Raw genomic sequence first — 14,634 nt, forward strand, 5'->3', positions numbered from 1 at the left:
AAAAAATTATTTTTAGACGAAAACGTAACCTATTAACAGATGTTGACATATTTTTTTGCAAATAGTCCCAGAAATCAATTTGACTTTTGTCTGAATAAATAACTGTTTTTAACGAAGTTACTATACAACTTAATAAAAAAAAGATAAAAATGTTTCAGCACACTATGTGACCTTCAGCCAAACAATTCATTTTTATTTTCTTTAATTTAGCCACAGAAGTTAATTTTAATTTTTGTCTAAATGACTGTTTCAGAAAAAAACTATCATATGATTTAAAACAAAACATAAACCGATTTTGACCAATTACGTTACCTTATGGCAAACATTGATATTGGTTTTACTCACATGTAGGTTTGTTTGTTTTCGTTTGAACAGATGATTGTATTGGAAGAAACCATCATACAATTTAAATTAAACGATAAATCCTTTTAGTCAATGATGTAACCTTTCTTCAAGCATTGATATTTTTTTCCTTACGTCTATACACAGATGTAGTTTAGTCTGAATGTCAGTTTTAGAAGTTTAAAGCGAAAGCTAAACCTTTCTTAGACAACTACGTAACCTTTTATCAAACAATTGCTATTGGTTTTTCTTGCATATAGCAATAGAAATTGATTTGATTTTTGACTGAATGAATGATTTTAAGAAATTATTATACAGTTTAAAACAAAAGAGTACTAACTTATTGTAACTTATTAAAGTGCATAATAAAGTGCGAGTGCTAATAAAGTGTATCTCTATGCATTGCGTCTCGTCTTTCTAACATACTTCAGTTTCATCATGAATATATAACTAATTTAGATTGAAAGAAACTTCCTTAAAATGATTTTTCTACTTTGAAAGAAGCACTTTTAAAGGTATGTTACAACCAAATTAATTTCATATTCATTTTAATAACAACTTCAAAAGAAAACATCACATAACTTGAAACAAAAACATAACTATTTTATATTAATTGCTCCATACATAAATACTTCCCTGTTCAATAATAAGCATTATAGAAGTATTTATCGATGAGCAGCATGCCTTTTAATAACTAATATAAGATTCATACTTTTTGTTTGTTGAATTGAAACTTATTGCTTGTAGTATTAAAAAGAATTTATAGAATTAAAATGTGCATAATTGAAATTATAATTTGTGAAACAAATCTGATGATTCAAAGTACTGTCCAACTCGCAATCACACAAAAATTTGTTCCAGGTATAAGAGAGGCACTAAACTTCACGTGAGATTTGAACTTTGTGCCATTTGTGCAATAAAATGTTGCAACGAAAAAAATGGCAGCGCGTAGCTGGCAGTTGAAAAAGAGCAGTCACGTGAAAAAGAAATTCTGAGTTACATGTTTGATCAATGTTGACGTATTCTCGGTCGCGTAAATTTCCTTTTTAATAATCTGCATTGACCACCCAGATCATGAAATTTAATACTATGGGACCTATTTATGCTTTCAAGCCCACACCCAGTCTTTCATTTATGGCGAAAATTGAATGCTGTCTATCAGTGATGTTCAACAGAATATTTCGAAAAAAGGTTGCATATATGTGTCATCAAAATCATGGCAACCATTTCTTCAATGTGCCCTATAACCCTATGCTGTATACTTTATGAATCAATAAAAAGGAATCGTAATTTTAAGTTAATATCTGTGATTTATTTAAAAATTTCTTCTTGCGTGACTTCTGAAACATATTTTATCTAAAGACATAAATAGTTACAAATATTGAAATAAAATGTTTTTTTTTGTACCCCATATTTTTTTAAGCATAAGTTCTTTCTCAAATCAATCATACGTACTACAGGGAGGAAGAATTCTGGTAAAATTACCGTACTGTATGGTAATGTCATTTCTGGGTTTGAAAAAATTGAAGGGAAAAGCATTATTCTGGTTGATAAAATCAAAATGTACGGTATTTAAACTCTTCATTTTGGTAATTTTTTCATTCATGTGGTTTGGTAATTTTTTCATTCACTAGTTTACCAGCAATTCTAGTTTTGAAAACTATTGTTCTTATTACCCCACATTAAGTAAAAAATACGAAACTGAAAAAATTAAACTGTATAAATGACTTCTACGCCTTGCTCTATGGTAAAATTAGCAAATTTATCACGTATTAAGAAACTCAATTTTATTTTTAATTTTACAATAAATAATTTGGAAAATTTTCCCTTTACATAGTAGCGATTTACAGGAAATTCTGGTTATCAAAATTATAATACTTATTACTAGACATTTAGTTAAAAATATAGGACTGAAAAGTAGATTTAACTGAACTAATGGTTTTCCTGCCATGCTCATAAGTTTCATGATAAATCATTTGTCAAATTTTTATCACATAATAGAAAACTAAGTTTTATTGTTAGTTTTACCAAAATCATCACCAAAGCGTTTCTGCAAAAATTATCAAACTTTTTAGTGTTCCCGTAGAGCCAGAAATACAGTAAATTTTACTATATTCTGGTAGTTTTGACCATACAGTTTTTCTCAGCGTAGAATCAACATTTACTATACCCCTAATTTCACTGCACTTCAATTAATATTTTTTTGTACTAAAAAAAAAAAAAATACATTAAAAAAAAAAATTTCATTTCAACTAAGAAAACGATTAGAATTTTGAGTAACATGTAGATTAAGATCTGTAAAAAGGAAGAAAATTAATTAATTATTCAAGTACTGCTCCCAACAAACTAGTTCATTACTTAATTAACTTTTGGAGTATCGTGTTCTTGACATATTACTTGAAAGTTATGTTTGTGTTGCTCTCCTGTTGGACGATATTAGTTTAGAGTAGGTAACATCTCCATCTTTCTGATGAAAAACATGTTTCTGAAATGGATGCTGCCAATATTTATATTTTAACTCGATTTGCTTATAAATATTATTCCTGGAATATATTACTTTAGGAGTACCCATATATGTCAGATATGTTTGCGCTAAAGTTGGTATTCTTAAAGTAAATATCAGTAACAGATGCAAAACTAAAATCTGAAAAAAGTCTATTATATAAGTGATATTTATTTGAAACTCGAAAAAAAGAAAATGTTAGGAAATTGTTAGTTCATTCAGAATTTTTTTTTTTATTTTTATAATACATTTATATTTAAACTTGATATTTTTATTTATACTCGATTAATTTATTAATGTTATTCCTGGAATATCTTACTTTAGGAGTACCTATATATGTCTCTACCGATAAATAATATTATATTGAAATATATATGATATTACCTACATATAATATTGAAGTACCTGTTTATAAAATTTATTTAAAACTCGAAAAAAAGAAAATTATAAGAAATTGTTAGTTCACTCAACAAAAAAAATTTATATTTATAATACATTTATATTTAAACTCGATATTTTTATTTATACTCGATTGACTTATTAATGTTATTCCTGGAATATCTTACTTTAGGAGTACCTATATATGTCTTTACCGATATATAATATTATATTAAAATATATATGCCATTACCTACTTATAATATTGAAGTATCTGTATATAAAATTTATTTGAAACTCGAAAAAACGAAACTTTTAAAAATTGTTAGTTCATTTGCAGAAAATATTACTACTTATATTTAAACTCGATATTTATTTTTAAACTCGATTGACTTATACTCGAATAGATATTTATATTTCGACTCGATTAACTTATAAATAATATTCCTGGAATATATTACTTTAGTAGTACCTATATATGTCAGATATATTTAATCTAAGGCTGCGATTTTTAAAATAAATATGAGGAATAGATTCATGGTTAAAATTTGAAATTAACACATAAATTCTATTATATAAGGGATACTTATTGGAAACTCGGGGGGAAAAGGAAACTTTTTTAAATCGCTTTTTTATTTAGAGAACAATGCGAAATGTTGAAATTTTTCTGCAATTCACTAAGATATTAAGATATACTTGTTTTTGAGAATATTCTTAAAAAGGTTCATAAAAATTAATCATCTTTGACGTTTTTGTAAGACGATGATGCCATGTAACTACAGTCTCTGATGTAGATGATATCAGTAAAATGAAATTCTTAAAGAAAGTATATCTAATTAAATATAATGGTTGTATATTTAATGAGAAAGGGAGAATTTAGTTAATTAAATGAAATTTATATTTAAAATTTTTAAAGGGAACAAAATAGAGGCGGTCTAAAAACGAATTGCAGTCATAAAATGTACATTAAAATAAACATAACAGAATTAAAGTAGTACCATGTAAAATACTATTTTAAACCACGAAGAGAAATGTGAATAATCGATTTAAAAATTTAATAAATAATCGCAAGCAACTGAAGCGGTATGACATTACATGATTAAAAACTTCATTCGCTTCAAAAATATACAAATTAGAAATAACAGTCGCGCTCAAAATAAGGCGCCCATTTTCAAGACTCGCCAGGCGTGAATGCACAGGCGTGAAGAAACATAAGTGATCTGAAATATGAAACGTATAGTTGCCAACAAAAAATGGAAAAATAAAAATGAGAAAAACTAGAAAAACCGCAGAAACCAAGAAAGAAAAAAAGATGAAAAACAGAACAGGAAACAATACAATGGCCGAGGGGCAAATTTTTCTTATTCTGTTTTTCATCTTCTTTGTCTCTCTCGGCTACTGTAGTTTTTCTGGTCTTGTTTCCCACCATTATTTTTCCATTTTCCGTTTTCAACTTTACGTTTTATATTTAAAATCACCTTTGTTCTACTCATTAACATCTAACAAGTCTTGAAACTGTTTGAGCCCTTGAAACATGTCGATTCTTAGTTCCAATTTGCATATTTTTGAAATGAAGTTTTTAATTAAGTAATAATCGATTAAAAAGCTTCTGAGAAACACGAGAAGTTTAGTAAAAAAAAATCCTGTTTAAACTTAAATGCTTTGGTAATACTCGACGATAGTATGCTTGGCCAACTATATCATTTAATCTTTTATTAATGATTTTGGGTATCAATATCAGATATCTCACTAAAGAAAATGTTCAATTTGCGCAAAAAATTTAAAAGATGTCTTTTTATTTCAACGGCTGAAAGATTTTAGTTATGTATTTATTTGTTTTTGAGACTCAGACGAATTCTTATTTTAAATTTGAAATGCCAAATTTGAGATGATAAAAATGAACAAGTTATGTCAACAATGTATCAACCATTTTTTTTATAGATTAAATACTTGTCTCTTTATCACTAAGCGATTACCAAAATATCACTTAGATTTTTATAAAAATTAACGTATTTTTTAAAGATTTATATAGGCTTTTATAAGAATGACTTTTTTTAAGAAAAGATAAAATTTTTAAAGATTGTTACCAACAATGGTTACTTATAGTTCATAATAATTAAACTTTACTGTATCTGTCATTCTTCTTAATACTTAATACAGTAAAGCTAATAAATTTTCAATCCGTGGATTTTTTTTTTTTTTTTGGAAATTAACTATTAGATAAGTACAGAATTCATTACTTAAGTATTAACTGTCAAGCTTTTTTAAATATGAATTTGTTATTTGGACTGCCAAAACCTTTTAAATAAGAGTTATATATTAAGAGCTTTTTTTAAAGATATAAATTTATTTTTTGAATGGTCGAAGGCTTTTAAATATTAATTTTAAATGAAGTAATACCTCAACTGTTCAAATACTTATAATTACAAACTTCAATAAAAGTTTATTACCCACATTTTTAAGTTTTTATTTTTAAATAAGTCTACAAATAATGTAAAAACAAAATTAAGATAACTAACAGTACGTTATCGATAATCAGTTCACTAATATTGATCAAACTTGAAAATGGATGAAATTTGTTTTAACTCGAGCATCTATGACTTATTTTAGCTATAATTATGAATAATTTTACGAATTCTTTCACAAAAAGTGGACTGTAAAAAACTTTGTCTCAGAATTGAGCAAAAATGTGACAAAATAACTCCGAAACAAATTGGAAAATCTCGTATATTTAAATTTGAAACTGCATTTACTTATTTTTGAGCAGAATGCATTGTCTCGAAAGCGATGTGAGGGAAAGGGCTAAAAGAGATGTTCGTTGACTGCCGGCAGGATTTGAACCTGTGGATTCGTATCAGGATACTCTTTGTGTATTTCATAATATTTGATACGGCAGGATTTAAACCAAGAACCTGTGGGTTCGTAGCAGGATGCTCTTTATGTATTTCATAATATTTGATACGGCCGGATTTGAACCAAGAACCTGTGAGTTCGCAGCAGGATGCTCTTTATGTATTTCATAATATTTGATACGGCAGGATTTAAACAAGAACCTGTGGGTTCGTAGCAGGATACTCTTTATGTATTTCATAATATTTGATACGGCAGGATTTGAACCAAGAACCTGTGGGTTCGTAGCAGGATGCTCTTTATGTATTTCATGATATTTGATATCTAACAAGGGCTTTCATTTAACGCTTTGTTTAAATACATCTCTTTCAATCCTCAAATCGAAAGGTTAGTTTCATTTGGCTGCTTGTTGAAAATATTAAGCCGCTGTTCCATATAATGATTACAATCTTCGAAAAAGCCATGCGTTTAAAACAATAAATATGGTCAACTGATGTGAACTGTGTGTTACCTGTGAACTCATTTAATTTGGTTAATGACACTTGAGAGTGTAATTGTTAATTCTTGTAAAATATCAAAATAAATAATAAAAAATATTTCATCTGTAATTTTAAATGTTTTGTTTCTAAAAAATTTGTATGATGTCACAATTTATGTTTCCCTCTCTTTGTGATATCATTTGTGGACGGCCCCTTATCACTGTTTATCTGCATATACTCAAAATCAGCTCATTTTGCAATATAGTAAAATTAAAAAGATATTTAAATCTGCCACCAACTCAAATTTTTTCACTCAAAACTTGTTACATATTTTCATTAACTTACCTTTTAAATACATTCAATTGACTTGCATTTTTTAAAAGAAAATAAAAATAAATGATAACGTGTTATTGCATTCCTGCATAATATAGCATTGAAATGAGTAGGAAGGTAAAAATAAATAAACAAACTAACGGCCCGATTATCAGCGGGATAGTTGCTTTCTGTAATTAAAGAGAGAATGATCTCTCTTTGCCGGCATGTCGGAGGTAATCGCGTAAAGGCAACACCATCTCTGGTAGAGGTAGGCATTTAAAAAACCTCTCAAATTTCCCGTCACGTGCTCTTCGGATAACCCTTCACTCTGTATTACCCCTGTTGTCGGACATGCTTCCAAAAATGCAACTCTTGAGCCTGCAATTTCGATGTAAGTACCAAACGTTTTATTATCGATAGTTTTTTTTTTTTAATAAATAATTCGAAAAGTTGTGCTGTGTCTTATAGTTTAGAACTTAAGATAATTTAGAACTATAATTTTGACAATGTAAGGGCCAAACATTTTATTATCGAAACAGTTCTTTTTTTTAATGATTCGAAAAGTTATGCTAAATCTTATAGTTAAAAACTAAAGAAGATTTAGAACTATAATTTTGATGATTTAAGTACCAAACGTTTTATTTTCGATACAGTTTCTTTTTTAAATAATTCAAAAAGTTATACTATGTCTTATAGTTTGAAACATACGATGTTTTAGAACTATAATTTGTAATTTTTATTTTTTTAGAAATGGTAAAACATTACAATAATAGAAATTCTTACTCGTTAATTAATTTTATTTTTTAGTTAAATTTAATTATTCTTGGAACAAGTAGTAATTGCTTTTCATTTTAAAGTATAGATTTCCGTTATAGATTTGTGCTCTGAAGTAGTATCTGTTTCTTACTCTATTTATTTTAGGTGTCTATTTATTCTACAATAATTTACATTATTCAACTTAAAAACAATATTTCAACATGGAAAATAATATTTCACTTCATTAAAACTAATTATCAATTGTATTAATTATTTTATATTATGAAACTTGTATTGTATATATTATTAAAAATTGATGCACGTATTCAACTCTTCAGTTAACTTTCATGTTTATTCCGCTATAATTAAATTTACATGACCTAAAAAATGTTTTAAAGTGAAGCGGACATGTTGCATTCAAAAAAAAAATTTTAACATGCATTGTATGAATTACCTCACAATTTAAAATAAGTTTTTCCCACTTTAAAATGAATATTTTTTAACAATAATCAATGTTTTAATAATAATAGTTATGATATAATTTAGGATATCGATTTTTATTTATTTATGCATTCCCATACATGTGCGGATTTGTATACAAAGAATTGGTTATAAACTCCAGATAAGTTTAAGAACAAGTAGCACAAATTAGGGGACATAACAAAAAGATAAATTCAGGCTTAACGTGGGATTCGAACCTATTACCTCAACACTCACAACGCTTGGAGGGAAGAGGATGCCATCAGCTAAGCAAGCACTTTGTGACAATGATAATACTAAAGAAAGAGCCGTGGTGACTCAGGGGATAGAGCATTCACCTTCCAATGAGGTGAACTGAGTTCGAATCCCAGCGATGGCTGGTCGATACGAATTCCGTACCCGGCTCGCACCAACCGCAATGCTGACGTAAAATATCCTCAGTGGTAGACGGATCATGGGTTAAAGCCCCCATCTTGTCGGTCTCACCATGGGAGGTTTTCATGGCGTTCCTCTCCATGTAACACAAATGTGGGTTAGTTCCATCAAAAAGTGCTCCACGAAGGCGAATTTCTCCCAATACTTTATTCAAGAGTTCCATTGTCTTCTGGATTGGATTCAAAATTACAAGGCTACGGAGTAGTCGCAATTAGTACATTAGTAGTCGTAAAACCAAAACATTAGGTCGGCTGTTCAACGACGGTTATAAAATACTAATGAAAGTTCTTATGTTGCTATTACGTTGAAAACAAAATTATGATAACCAACTCTTGCCTTCCTTTTTTTCCTTATAAAGTTACTAGAATATTGACATTGAAAGAGCTTCTAATGATTTATTTAATGTGAAATAAACTTTATGTTCACACTTCCCAGCTTTACTTAATATTTTCATTTTTCCTAAAACTAATTCGCCTTTCTACTGAATATGCAAACAATCCTAGTTAACCAAACGATTACAGTTCCTTCCAGTTCCTCTCGAAAGTAAATTACACTTCTATTGCGAAAATAATTTTTTGAAACATTGAAACCAAAATGTATTTTTTGAAAATACATTTCACCACCAACGGCTTACAGTTTTCATTATAACTATCTTTAAAACAGCTTGAAAACGAAGCTTAATGTGTCTCACCTCGAAACTTAATGTGTCAGCTTTCAAACAAAATTTTCTTCTCTTTTCTAATGACCTTCATTAGAAATTTCCAACCAGAAATTAGTTTAGAATAAAAGCGACTGTGTTTTTCATGCATCTGTCAGAAGCTCCATTTAGAAATACTTAATTTGAAAAAGTAAAAATTATGCTTGTTTTTTTTTTAAAATTTTAATTGGAGATTTTTACAAAATCTGTCTTTTCATATGTAACTCAACTTAGTCTGGCAAAAATTGTTTTAAATTTTATTCTTTGACTATTCTATATGCAGTATTTTTCTTTTAGTAACATTTTCGCAGTAATTGAATTAATTTTATTCAAAAAGTTTATTTCAACTAGATTTATACCCCCTCTCTATATATATAATCAGTCAATTTATATTAATCATCACTGCACAAAACTGTAAGGCATATATTTTATAGATCTCCAAAACCTATCAACTAAAATGAACAGTGCTGTTCTGTAGTGTAGTACTTTTAGTTCTTTACTTTGGTGGCTGAAAGAACTGAAACTTAGGGTGACTGAGAGTAACCATCTTTCCACAAAGGGTTAAAAATTGATGAAATCTTAGAGTCAAAAACAACAAATGATTTTTTTTTCATCGTATAATCTTATTTATCATTGATTATATTTGCTTACATAACATTTCGCTGATGATAAAGGCGTTGAAACGTTGATGAATTTTCATCGTATAACCTTATTTCTCATTGTTTAATTATGCTTACCTAATGAACAAGCTTAGAATGAAAAGCAACGGATGAGTTTTTTATTGTATCTAATTTATCATTGTATATATTTGCGTACCTAACGTTTTAGCTGACAATGAAAGCGTTAGGATGAGTTCTTCCTCGCATTATGATATTTATCACTGCTTACCTAACGTTCTCGTTGATGATGAATCAATAGCAATGGATAAATTTTTTACAGTAAAATTTTACTCATTGTTTAATTGTTCTTACTCAATGTTTCCCTTATCAATATTTATCATTGTTTAATCTTAATCCTTAAAAATATATTGTTTTTGAATTTCACTTTTGAATAAAAATAAATAAATATAACTGCCGAAGAAATCGTTAAAATCATGAACAATAAACCCTATATGACAATCCTCTCTGACGTCCCCACGAAGCTTTTCGAAAAGTTTCTCCTAGTCCAATGGACCGCTGCGCCCTCTAGCCCCATTTGAAGGTGACGGTTAGTTGATACACACTATATTTAAATAATTGACACGCTACGACTTATAATTTAATGTACCTGTCATTATGTTTATTTCCGTAGGATTACATTTGTGATATGAATGAATAATAATTCTCTGTGATTCACAATTAGTTCTAAAATTGAGTTTTTTTATGTCAATAAAAAATTGTCGAATAAAGATAAAATTACGTAAATTTATGTAAGTGTTTTGAAATTTTTTCACACTGTACATTTGTGTAGAAACATAAACTTTTCTTATCTTTTTTCTTAGATTTTAGTTCTAGTGTTCGTAAGGACTTTTTCTGTCATATTTTATTCACTCTTTAATTCTATCATATAATAAATTCTACAGTTTACTAAGAAAATAAAAAATAACAGCATTAATAAAGCTTTTTCTTACTTACTCTTCTATAAGGTTGAAAAGTAATAATAGTGCATGTCATCCATATAAATACGTATTTTATTTATTATTGAAATAAAGTTAAGAACAAAAAAGTAATTAGAATTTAAAATATTAAAAATAAATTCTAAATCTTCTTGGCAAAATGTACTTTTGTCTTTATTTACATACTTAACATACTTAAAAAATTAACATCTAAGTCTCTTATATATCTAAACTAAAACAAATAACCAAATGATTACAGTAAATTTAATAAATTCAATTAAAAATAAAAGAATAAAAAGCGATTAACTCATCAATCTATCCGGTAGTTAAGCTTTTTGCCGTTGCGTGGTGCTGAAACGTTTGAGTAAGTGTTGCCATTTGAATAAAACGCGTCGCCAATTTATATGCTCTAATATTAGAATGGAAACTCTTTATAAGTTTCTCTTTGTTTAAAATAATGTAGGTATTTATGGAATACGAATAATTATAAACTGACCTTTAGTGACAGAGGGCATACTATTTGTTTTACCCAACAAAATAAATGCAACGAGCGCAATTTTTGAATGATACAGATTGATCACAAGATTGATATTATTTCAAAAACAAATAACAATTTAATCAGAAGATAACTAATCATCGGCATTATTTTTGTATTTATACTACATTCTACTTCAAAAAGATTATATAGTCTAAGATTTAATAGTATTAACCATAAAATATTGCTAGAGATTTTAGGCTTACTGTCATTGAAGAGAAATATGATATCGAAAGGAAACTGCTTGATTAAATTGTTTATTATAGTGAAAATGTATTATATTTTTACGATATCATTTTTCTTCAACTTTATTTATCTTGTCATGGATATTACGATTAATGCAGTGATAGAACGTTTCATTTTTCAAAAAGCTATATAATAACAATTTTTATAGGTTTCTCAATCGTTCTATTTCTTTCATTGTTTATTGAACAAATTATTAATATTTCTGATTAAATATGAATAAGTTATGATTATAATTCTAAATATTTTCGGCAATATAAGTGTTACATAAAAACATATTTTTATAAAAACCTACTTTTAATTTCTTGAACAGGTTAATAAGTTATAGCCTATTATATTAATAAAAAGAACATCTTTTGCATCAATAACGATAACACATGTCCATAAGCATCATCTTCATATAGGTTAGAAAAGAAAATATTTTCCTTAATTAGAACATATATTTTCTAAATTTCTCTCCGCGACAAAAACTTCCGAAGGCAATAAGTAGTTCTCGTAGAACTTTTTACGAGCTTTAACGAATTATCTCTTATTTCCTGACGAATACGTATACCCCTAGTAAGTACTTCTTAAAGAATTTTTTCATCGTTTCTTTTACTTCGAATTCCCTTTCCTTTTTTTATTAACAGCGCATATGCACTGAAATATTTGCACAGAAAAAATATTTTGTTTTGCTACTAATCAGCATGTTCCTGTTATTTTTCACATTGATTCTATTTTTACTAGATATATCGGTATTACAGGAATATTATTAAATTTTATTCCCGATTCTTAAAGTTATTCTATTTCTATTTTTTCCCTTTAATATAATATAAATATGTGAAACCACACAATTGAGTCAATATATATACAAATACACAGGTGGACAAAATTAAGAGATGGAAAGCGTTTTCGCACATTCATTCGCACTTGTAAGATACCCGCACACCGCTCCATATGTTTGACAATAATTCCGTGAATGTCCAGAGGTACAGGCAGCAGGTCCTAGTGCCCTATGTGCGTCTTTTCAGGGGCGCTGTTGGCCCTGAGTTCATTTTTATGGACGACAATGCGCGACCACATAAGGCTCTTATGGTTGAAGAGTATCTGGAAAGCGAGGATATTTAACGAATGGATTGGCCAGCCAAATCCCCTGACTTGAATCCTATTGAACATGCTTGGGATGCTCTTGGGAGAGCTATTGCGATGCGCCAACCTCCCCCCAGAACCATTCTGGAGTTAAAAATTGCTCTGGTGGAAGAATGGGAGGGTCTTCCACAAGTCCTCCTTAACTCCCTTATTAACAGCATGCATACTCGTTGTGCATGCTGTCTGTCTGTCAGGGGTGACCATACACCATACTAGAGGCAACACACACTGTACAAGTCTCACTTTTAGTGTCATCTTTTATCCTTTAGTTCAGACTACATTGGATATATTGGCAATAGGTCTTGCCAGTGAATGGCACTTTCATTTTTGTTTTGCATACTTTATCATGGAATAAGCTATATCCATACCAAATTTCATTTATTTATGTTCAGTATTTTTTGAGATACTTGGGAAAATCTCTTCCATCTCTTAATTTTGTCCACCAGTGTACAAAAAGAGATCTTTTGCTTGAGTAGGCAGAGGAAAATATTTTGTTTGTTGCCTATCAGTTTGTGTCTGAAATCTTCCATATTTAATTTAGTAAATATCAAAATTCTTCTTGCCTATTTCAAAAGGTATTCCATTTCTATTTTTTATTCTATTATTTCCTACTGCTAAAATATGTGAATATGATATTCGAATCCTGCCTCCCGGAGACTTTTCGTGTAGTGCACGTTAAATCTATCGGCTCACAAAGTCCTCCATGTTCACATAACAAATTAATACCTCTGGTGGTGCTGAATTGGAGATTAATAGTTCTCTGGTTCAGGTCAAAATTACGATCTGTAGATGACTGAATAGGTGTGTGAATGGGTCCGCCCTATAAACGGGTGTGACGTATGGTTGTGGCAGAAGTCGAATTCTTGGCCATAGATGGGACCATTGGAAAACAAGTATGATCACACCCTTACCTTAATGGCATACGACAACAAGAACAACACCGCCAGCAAAATAGAAAAACGCTCTCTAATTAACTTTTGATCAAATTATTTTGTGCTCTCTAAAGTAAAATATTCCTCTTTAGGGGTCCTCTCTAAAGTATGATAATGTTTAACTAATATTTAAAGATGTTTCTTCTGAGTTGTTCCACCAAGAAAAATGTACAAGCCACAGTTTGAGTGCCTTATATTTGAAACAAAGCTTTAATTTTAAACTATACATACACTGTAAAAACTGTGGTGTTATATCTCGCCGAATTTGATGCTGAATAACCTTAAAAGTTGTATAATGGAACTTTTTTTTCTTTCAAATTAACACTTAATCTAGCTTTCATATACAATTTATAAGTGTAAGAAAGCTTCTTGACACTGAAAAAATAAAAAGGTTTAAACCAAGATCACTCGTTCCAACCAAGGTAAACCAAGATCACTCGTTCCAACCAAGGTTTAAACCAAGATCATTCGTTCCAACCAAGGTTTAAACCAAGATCACTCGTTCCAACCAAGGTTTAAACCAAGATCACTCGTTCCAACAAAGGTTTAACCAAGATAACTCGTTCCAACCAAGGTTTAAACCAAGATCACTCGTTCCAATCAAGATTTAAACCAAGATCACTACACCATACGTTACATTTTTTTCGCTTCTGAAAACTTCAATATTGGCACGTTTTGATTTCGTCTGCCGTCCTCAATATTGCTTTTCATTTGCAGAAACTGAAGTTTGTAGTTATATATATGCTCGCATGTTTTCAGTTGTGCAGTAAAAATATTTATATTTTAATTTTTCAAGTCTCTGTAAACTGTATTAAATAATTTTATAATGTATGATTTCTATCCAAAGTTCTTAACGGCTAAAATGCAAAAAGTTTACACCAAGATCACGCACATATACATAAGTGTAATTTTTACTGTAATAATCATAATTTTTACTTTAGTATTTATTGAAAAATCACTGAATCAC

The 14,634-nt window shown here is 29.1% G+C and overlaps 1 protein-coding gene across 2 annotated transcripts in view; it reads left to right on the forward strand.

The window, feature by feature from the left end:
• Positions 1–14,634, forward strand: part of LOC107446710 (neuroglobin) — a 51,094-nt gene that overhangs the window by 5,470 nt on the left and 30,990 nt on the right. The window contains exon 1 of one of the 2 annotated variants that reach the window (XM_043048109.3): positions 7,129–7,258. The exons of the other annotated variant lie outside the window; for it this stretch is intronic. The gene's annotated coding sequence lies outside the window, so the exon portion shown is untranslated. Of the gene's footprint in view, positions 1–7,128; positions 7,259–14,634 lie in introns of those variants that run through there. 2 annotated transcript variants of the gene reach the window in all.

The sequence above is a fragment of the Parasteatoda tepidariorum genome, chromosome 7 (genome assembly GCF_982258835.1).
Source record: "Parasteatoda tepidariorum strain Cologne lab strain chromosome 7, Ptep-v5.0, whole genome shotgun sequence".
Lineage (NCBI taxonomy): Eukaryota > Metazoa > Arthropoda > Arachnida > Araneae > Theridiidae > Parasteatoda > Parasteatoda tepidariorum.